This window comes from Rhipicephalus microplus, chromosome X, assembly GCF_043290135.1.
Source record: "Rhipicephalus microplus isolate Deutch F79 chromosome X, USDA_Rmic, whole genome shotgun sequence".
Lineage (NCBI taxonomy): Eukaryota > Metazoa > Arthropoda > Arachnida > Ixodida > Ixodidae > Rhipicephalus > Rhipicephalus microplus.
In genome coordinates this window covers 402742913-402750158 of record NC_134710.1, presented here as the reverse complement: position 1 = coordinate 402750158, position 7246 = coordinate 402742913, and the positions used below count along the sequence as shown (strand labels likewise).

At 44.2% G+C, this 7246-nt stretch overlaps 1 non-coding gene across 1 annotated transcript; it reads right to left on the bottom strand.

Annotated features, from left to right (window-relative positions):
- Window positions 1–858: 858 nt before the first annotated feature.
- Window positions 859–930, bottom strand: TRNAA-CGC (transfer RNA alanine (anticodon CGC)). Its single transcript has one exon. It is a non-coding gene; the product is annotated as a tRNA-Ala (tRNA).
- Between the last annotated feature and the right edge of the window lie 6316 nt (window positions 931–7246).

Below are 7246 nucleotides of genomic sequence, written 5' to 3'. Positions count from 1 at the left end.
AGCGCTCTACCTCTGAGCTACACCCCCGTTATGTCAGGAGCACTTATGTATGCTATTGATGGTGCTCAAGAAATTATTTTCACAAAAAATAATTTTTACTCGAAATAAACAAAATCATCTCGTCATTGCAACGCGATAAGTTTTTTGTCAACAACGATAGAAACACATTTCTATCATAAAGGAAAGGGCACCGAAGTTTTACTATATTATCTCGTCGCATTTCATGGTGCCGTAGTAGTACAACACAAAAAAGTTAGCGCAAAAGTTCAAATTGATTGATTTGTGGGGTTGCATGTCCCAAAAGCACCTCATGATTATGAGAGATGCCATAGTGGAGGGCTCCGGAAATTTCGACCACCCGAAGTTCTTCACCGTGCACCCAAATCTGAGTACACGGGCCTACAACATTTCCGCCCCATCGGAAATGCAGCCGCCGCAGCCGGGAAATGAACCCGCAACCTGCGGGTCAGCAGCCGAGTACCTTAGCCACTAGACCACCGCGTAGGGCCCGCAAAAGTTCAGAGAGCTCTGGAGGCACCACGGTTCGAACCAGGGACTTCTCACATGCCAAGCAAGCGCTCTACCTCTGAGCTGTACCCCTGTTATGTCAGGAGCACTTATTTATGCGTTTGATGGTGCTCAACAGATTTTTTAACAACAAAATAAATTATTACTCGAAATAAACAAAATCATCTCGTCATTGCAACGTGATACAATTTTTTTTCTTAACAAAGAAAGAAACATATTTCTATCATAAAAGAGAAGGGCAGCAATGTTTTAGTAGAATCACTCGTCGCATTTCAAGCTGCCGTAGTATTACAACACAAAAAAAAGATAGCGCTAAAGTCGAGAGCACTTTGGAGGTGCCGCGGTTCGAACCCGGGACTTCTCACATGCGAAGCAAGCGCTCTACCTCTGAGCTACACCCCCGTTATGTCAGGAGCACTTATGTATGCTATTGATGGTGCTCAAGAAATTATTTTCACAAAAAATAATTATTACTCGAAATAAACAAAATCATCTCGTCATTGCAACGCGATAAGTTTTTGTCAACAAAGATAGAAACACATTTCTATCATAAAGGAAAGGGCACCGATGTTTTAGTAGATTATCTCGTCGCATTTCATGGTGCCGTAGTAGTACAGCACAAAAAAGTTAGCGCAAAAGTTCAAATTGATTGATTTGTGGGGTTGCACGTCCCAAAACCACCTCATGATTATGAGAGACGCCGTAGTGGAGGGCTCCGGAAATTTCGACCACCCGGGGTTCCTTACCGTGCACCCAAATCTGAGCACACGGGCCTACAACATTTCCGCCTCCATCGGAAATGCAGCCACCGCAGCCGGGAAACGAACCCACGACCTGCGGGTTAGCAGCCGAGTACCTTAGCCACTAGACGACTGCGGAGGGGCCGCAAAAGTTTAGAGAGCTCTGGAGGCGCCACGGTTCAAACCAAGAACATCTCACAAGCGAAGCAAGCGCTCTACCTCTGAGCTACACCCCCGTTATGTCAGGAGCACTAATGTATGCTATTCATGGTGCTCAATAAATTATTTTAACAAAAAACTAATTATTACTCGAAATAAACAAAATCATCTCGTCAATGCAACGCGATAAATTTTTTGTCAACAAAGATAGAAACACATTTCTATCATAAAGGAAAGGTCAACGATGTTTTATTAGATTATCTCGTCGCATTTCATGGTGACGTAGTAGTACAACACAAAAAAGATAGCGCACAAGTTCAAATTGATTGATTTGTGGGGTTGCACGTCCCAAAACAACCTCATGATTATGAGAGACGCCGTAGTGGAGGGCTCCGGAAATTTCGACCATTCAGGGTTCTTTACCGTGCACCCAAATCTGAGTACACAGGCCTACAACATTTCCGCCTCCGTCGGAAATGCAGCCGCCGCCGCCGGGAAATGAACCCGCGACCTGCGGGTCAGCAGCCGAGTACCTTAGCCACTAGACCACCGCTTAGGGCCCGCAAAAAGTCAGAGAGCTCTGGAGGCGCCGTGGTTCGAACCAGGGACTTCTCCATGGGAAGCAAGCGCTCTACCTCTGAGCTGTACCCCTGTTATGTCAGGAGCACTTATTTATGCGTTTGATGGTGCTCAACAGATTTTTTAACAACAAAATAAATTATTACTCGAAATAAACAAAATCATCTCGTCATTGCAACGTGATACAATTTTTTTCTTAACAAAGAAAGAAACATATTTCTATCATAAAAGAGAAGGGCAGCAATGTTTTAGTAGAATCACTCGTCGCATTTCAAGCTGCCGTAGTATTACAACACATAAAAAAGATAGCGCTAAAGTCGAGAGCACTTTGGAGGTGCCACGGTTCGAACCCGGGACTTCTCACATGCGAAGCAAGCGCTCTACCTCTGAGCTACACCCCCGTTATGTCAGGAGCACTTATGTATGCTATTGATGGTGCTCAAGAAATTATTTTCACAAAAAATAATTATTACTCGAAATAAACAAAATCATCTCGTCATTGCAACGCGATAAGTTTTTTGTCAACAAAGATAGAAACACATTTCTATCATAAAGGAAAGGGCACCGATGTTTTAGTAGATTATCTCGTCGCATTTCATGGTGCCGTAGTAGTACAGCACAAAAAAGTTAGCGCAAAAGTTCAAATTGATTGATTTGTGGGGTTGCACGTCCCAAAACCACCTCATGATTATGAGAGACGCCGTAGTGGAGGGCTCCGGAAATTTCGACCACCCGCGGTTCCTTACCGTGCACCCAAATCTGAGCACACGGGCCTACAACATTTCCGCCTCCATCGGAAATGCAGCCACCGCAGCCGGGAAACGAACCCACGACCTGCGGGTTAGCAGCCGAGTACCTTAGCCACTAGACGACTGCGGAGGGGCCGCAAAAGTTTAGAGAGCTCTGGAGGCGCCACGGTTCAAACCAAGAACATCTCACAAGCGAAGCAAGCGCTCTACCTCTGAGCTACACCCCCGTTATGTCAGGAGCACTAATGTATGCTATTCATGGTGCTCAATAAATTATTTTAACAAAAAACTAATTATTACTCGAAATAAACAAAATCATCTCGTCAATGCAACGCGATAAATTTTTTGTCAACAAAGATAGAAACACATTTCTATCATAAAGGAAAGGTCAACGATGTTTTATTAGATTATCTCGTCGCATTTCATGGTGACGTAGTAGTACAACACAAAAAAGATAGCGCACAAGTTCAAATTGATTGATTTGTGGGGTTGCACGTCCCAAAACAACCTCATGATTATGAGAGACGCCGTAGTGGAGGGCTCCGGAAATTTCGACCATTCAGGGTTCTTTACCGTGCACCCAAATCTGAGTACACAGGCCTACAACATTTCCGCCTCCGTCGGAAATGCAGCCGCCGCCGCCGGGAAATGAACCCGCGACCTGCGGGTCAGCAGCCGAGTACCTTAGCCACTAGACCACCGCTTAGGGCCCGCAAAAAGTCAGAGAGCTCTGGAGGCGCCGTGGTTCGAACCAGGGACTTCTCCATGGGAAGCAAGCGCTCTACCTCTGAGCTGTACCCCTGTTATGTCAGGAGCACTTATTTATGCGTTTGATGGTGCTCAACAGATTTTTTAACAACAAAATAAATTATTACTCGAAATAAACAAAATCATCTCGTCATTGCAACGTGATACAATTTTTTTCTTAACAAAGAAAGAAACATATTTCTATCATAAAAGAGAAGGGCAGCAATGTTTTAGTAGAATCACTCGTCGCATTTCAAGCTGCCGTAGTATTACAACACATAAAAAAGATAGCGCTAAAGTCGAGAGCACTTTGGAGGTGCCACGGTTCGAACCCGGGACTTCTCACATGCGAAGCAAGCGCTCTACCTCTGAGCTACACCCCCGTTATGTCAGGAGCACTTATGTATGCTATTGATGGTGCTCAAGAAATTATTTTCACAAAAAATAATTATTACTCGAAATAAACAAAATCATCTCGTCATTGCAACGCGATAAGTTTTTTGTCAACAAAGATAGAAACACATTTCTATCATAAAGGAAAGGGCACCGATGTTTTAGTAGATTATCTCGTCGCATTTCATGGTGCCGTAGTAGTACAGCACAAAAAAGTTAGCGCAAAAGTTCAAATTGATTGATTTGTGGGGTTGCACGTCCCAAAACCACCTCATGATTATGAGAGACGCCGTAGTGGAGGGCTCCGGAAATTTCGACCACCCGGGGTTCCTTACCGTGCACCCAAATCTGAGCACACGGGCCTACAACATTTCCGCCTCCATCGGAAATGCAGCCACCGCAGCCGGGAAACGAACCCACGAAATGCGGGTTAGCAGCCGAGTACCTTAGCCACTAGACGACTGCGGAGGGGCCGCAAAAGTTTAAAGAGCTCTGGAGGCGCCACGGTTCAAACCAAGAACATCTCACAAGCGAAGCAAGCGCTCTACCTCTGAGCTACACCCCCGTTATGTCAGGAGCACTAATGTATGCTATTCATGGTGCTCAATAAATTATTTTAAGAAAAAACTAATTATTACTCGAAATAAACAAAATCATCTCGTCAATGCAACGCGATAAATTTTTTGTCAACAAAGATAGAAACACATTTCTATCATAAAGGAAAGGTCAAGGATATTTTAGTAGATTATCTCGTCGCATTTCATGGTGACTAGTAGTACAACACAAAAAAGATAGCGCACAAGTTCAAATTGATTGATTTGTGGGGTTGCATGTCCCAAAACAACCTCATGATTATGAGAGACGCCGTAGTGGAGGGCTCCGGAAATTTCGACCACCCAGGGTTCTTTACCGTGCACCCAAATCTGAGTACACAGGCCTACAACATTTTCGCCTCCATCGGAAATGCAGCCACCGCCGCCGTGAAACGAACCCGCGACCTGCGGGTCAGCAGCCGAGTACCTTAGCCACTAGACCACCGCTTAGGGCCCGCAAAAATTCAGAGAGCTCTGGAGGCGCCACGGTTCGAACCAGGGACTTCTCCATGCGAAGCAAGCGCTCTACCTCTGAGCTGTACCCCTGTTATGTCAGGAGCACTTATTTATGCGTTTGATGGTGCTCAACAGATTTTTTTAACAACAAAATAAATTATTACTTGAAATAAACAAAATCATCTCGTCATTGACACATGATACAATTTTTTTGTTAACAAAGAAATGACATATTTCTATCATAAAAGAAAAGGGCAGCAATGTTTTAGTAGAATCACTCGTCGCATTTCAAGCTGCCGTAGTATTACAACACATAAAAAAGATAGCGCTAAAGTCGAGAGAAATTTGGAGGTGCCGGGGTTCGAACCCGGGACTTCTCACATGCGAAGCAAGCGCTCTGCCTCTGAGCTTCACTCCGTTATGTCAGGAGCACTTATGTATGCTATTGATGGTGCTCAAGAAATTATTTTCACAAAAAATAATTATTACTCGAAATAAACAAAATCATCTCGTCAATGCAACGCGATAAATTTTTGTCAACAAAGATAGAAACACATTTCTATCATAAAGGAAAGGGCACCGATGTTTTAGTAGATTATCTCGTCGCATTTCATGGTGCCGTAGTAGTACAACACAAAAAAGATAGCGCACAAGTTCAAATTGATTGATTTGTGGGGTTTCACGTCCCAAAACCACCATATGATTATGAGAGACGCCATAGTGGAGGGCTCCGGAAATTTCGACGACCTGGGGTTCTTTAACGTGCACCCAAATCTGAGCACATGGGCCTACAACATTTCCACCTCCATCGGAAATGCAGCCGCCGCAGCCGGGAAACGAACCCGCAACCTGCGGGTCAGCAGCCGAGTACCTTAGCCACTAGACCACCGCGTAGGGCCCGCAAAAGTTCAGAGAGCTCTGGAGGCACCACGGTTCGAACCAGGGACTTCTCACATGCGAAGCAAGCGCTCTACCTCTGAGCTGTACCCCTGTTATGTCAGGAGCACTTATTTATGCGTTTGATTATGCTCAACAGTTTTTTTAACAACAAAATAAATTATTACACGAAAAAAACAAAATCATCTCGTCATTGCAACGTGATACAATTTTTTTGTTAACAAAGAAAGAAACATATTTCTATCATAAAAGAGAAGGGCAGCAATGTTTTAGTAGAATCACTCGTCGCATTTCAAGCTGCCGTAGTATTACAACACATAAAAAAGATAGCGCTAAAGTCGAGAGCACTTTGGAGGTGCCGCGGTTCGAATCCGGGACTTCTCACATGCGAAGCAAGCGCTCTACCTCTGAGCTACACCCCCGTTATGTCAGGAGCACTTATGTATGCTATTGATGGTGCTCAAGAAATTATTTTCACAAAAACAATTAATTATTACTCGAAATAAACAAAATCATCTCGTCATTGCAACGCGATGAATTTTTTGTCAACAAAGATAGAAACACATTTCTATCATAAAGGAAAGGTCACCGATGTTTTAGTAGATTATCTCGTCGCATTTCATGGTAACGTAGTAGTACAACACAAAAAAGATAGCGCAAAAGTTCAAATTGATTGATTTGTGGGGTTGCACGTCCCAAAACCACCTCATGATTATGAGAGACGCCGTAGTGGAGGGCTCCGGAAATTTCGACCACCCGGGGTTCTTTACCGTGCACCCAAATCCGAGTACACAGGCCTACATTTCCGCCTCCATCGGAAATGCAGCCGCCGCAGCCGGGAAACGAACCCGCGACCTGCGGGTCAGCAGCCGAGTACCTTAGCCACTAGACCACCGCGTAGGGCCCGCAAAAATTCAGAGAGCTCTGGAGGCGCCATGGTTCGAACCAGGGACTTCTCCATGCGAAGCAAGCGCTCTACCTCTGAGCTGTACCCCTGTTATGTCAGGAGCACTTATTTATGCGTTTGATGGTGCTCAACAGATTTTTTTACCAACAAAATAAATTATTACTTGAAATAAACAAAATCATCTCGTCATTGCAACGTGATACAATTTTTTTGTTAACAAAGAAAGAAACATATTTCTATCTCAAAAGAAAAGGGCAGCAATGTTTTAGTAGAATCACTCGTCGCATTTCAAGCTGCCGTAGTATTACAACACATTAAAAAGATAGCGCTAAAGTCGAGAGCACTTTGGAGGTGCCGGGGTTCGCACCCGGGACTTCTCACATGCGAAGCAAGCGCTCTACCTCTGAGCTACACCCCTTTTTTTTTTATTGCCTGTTTTCGGCTCACGTAAACAATACACATATTAACTGATACACAACACAATCCAAAACATTGTAA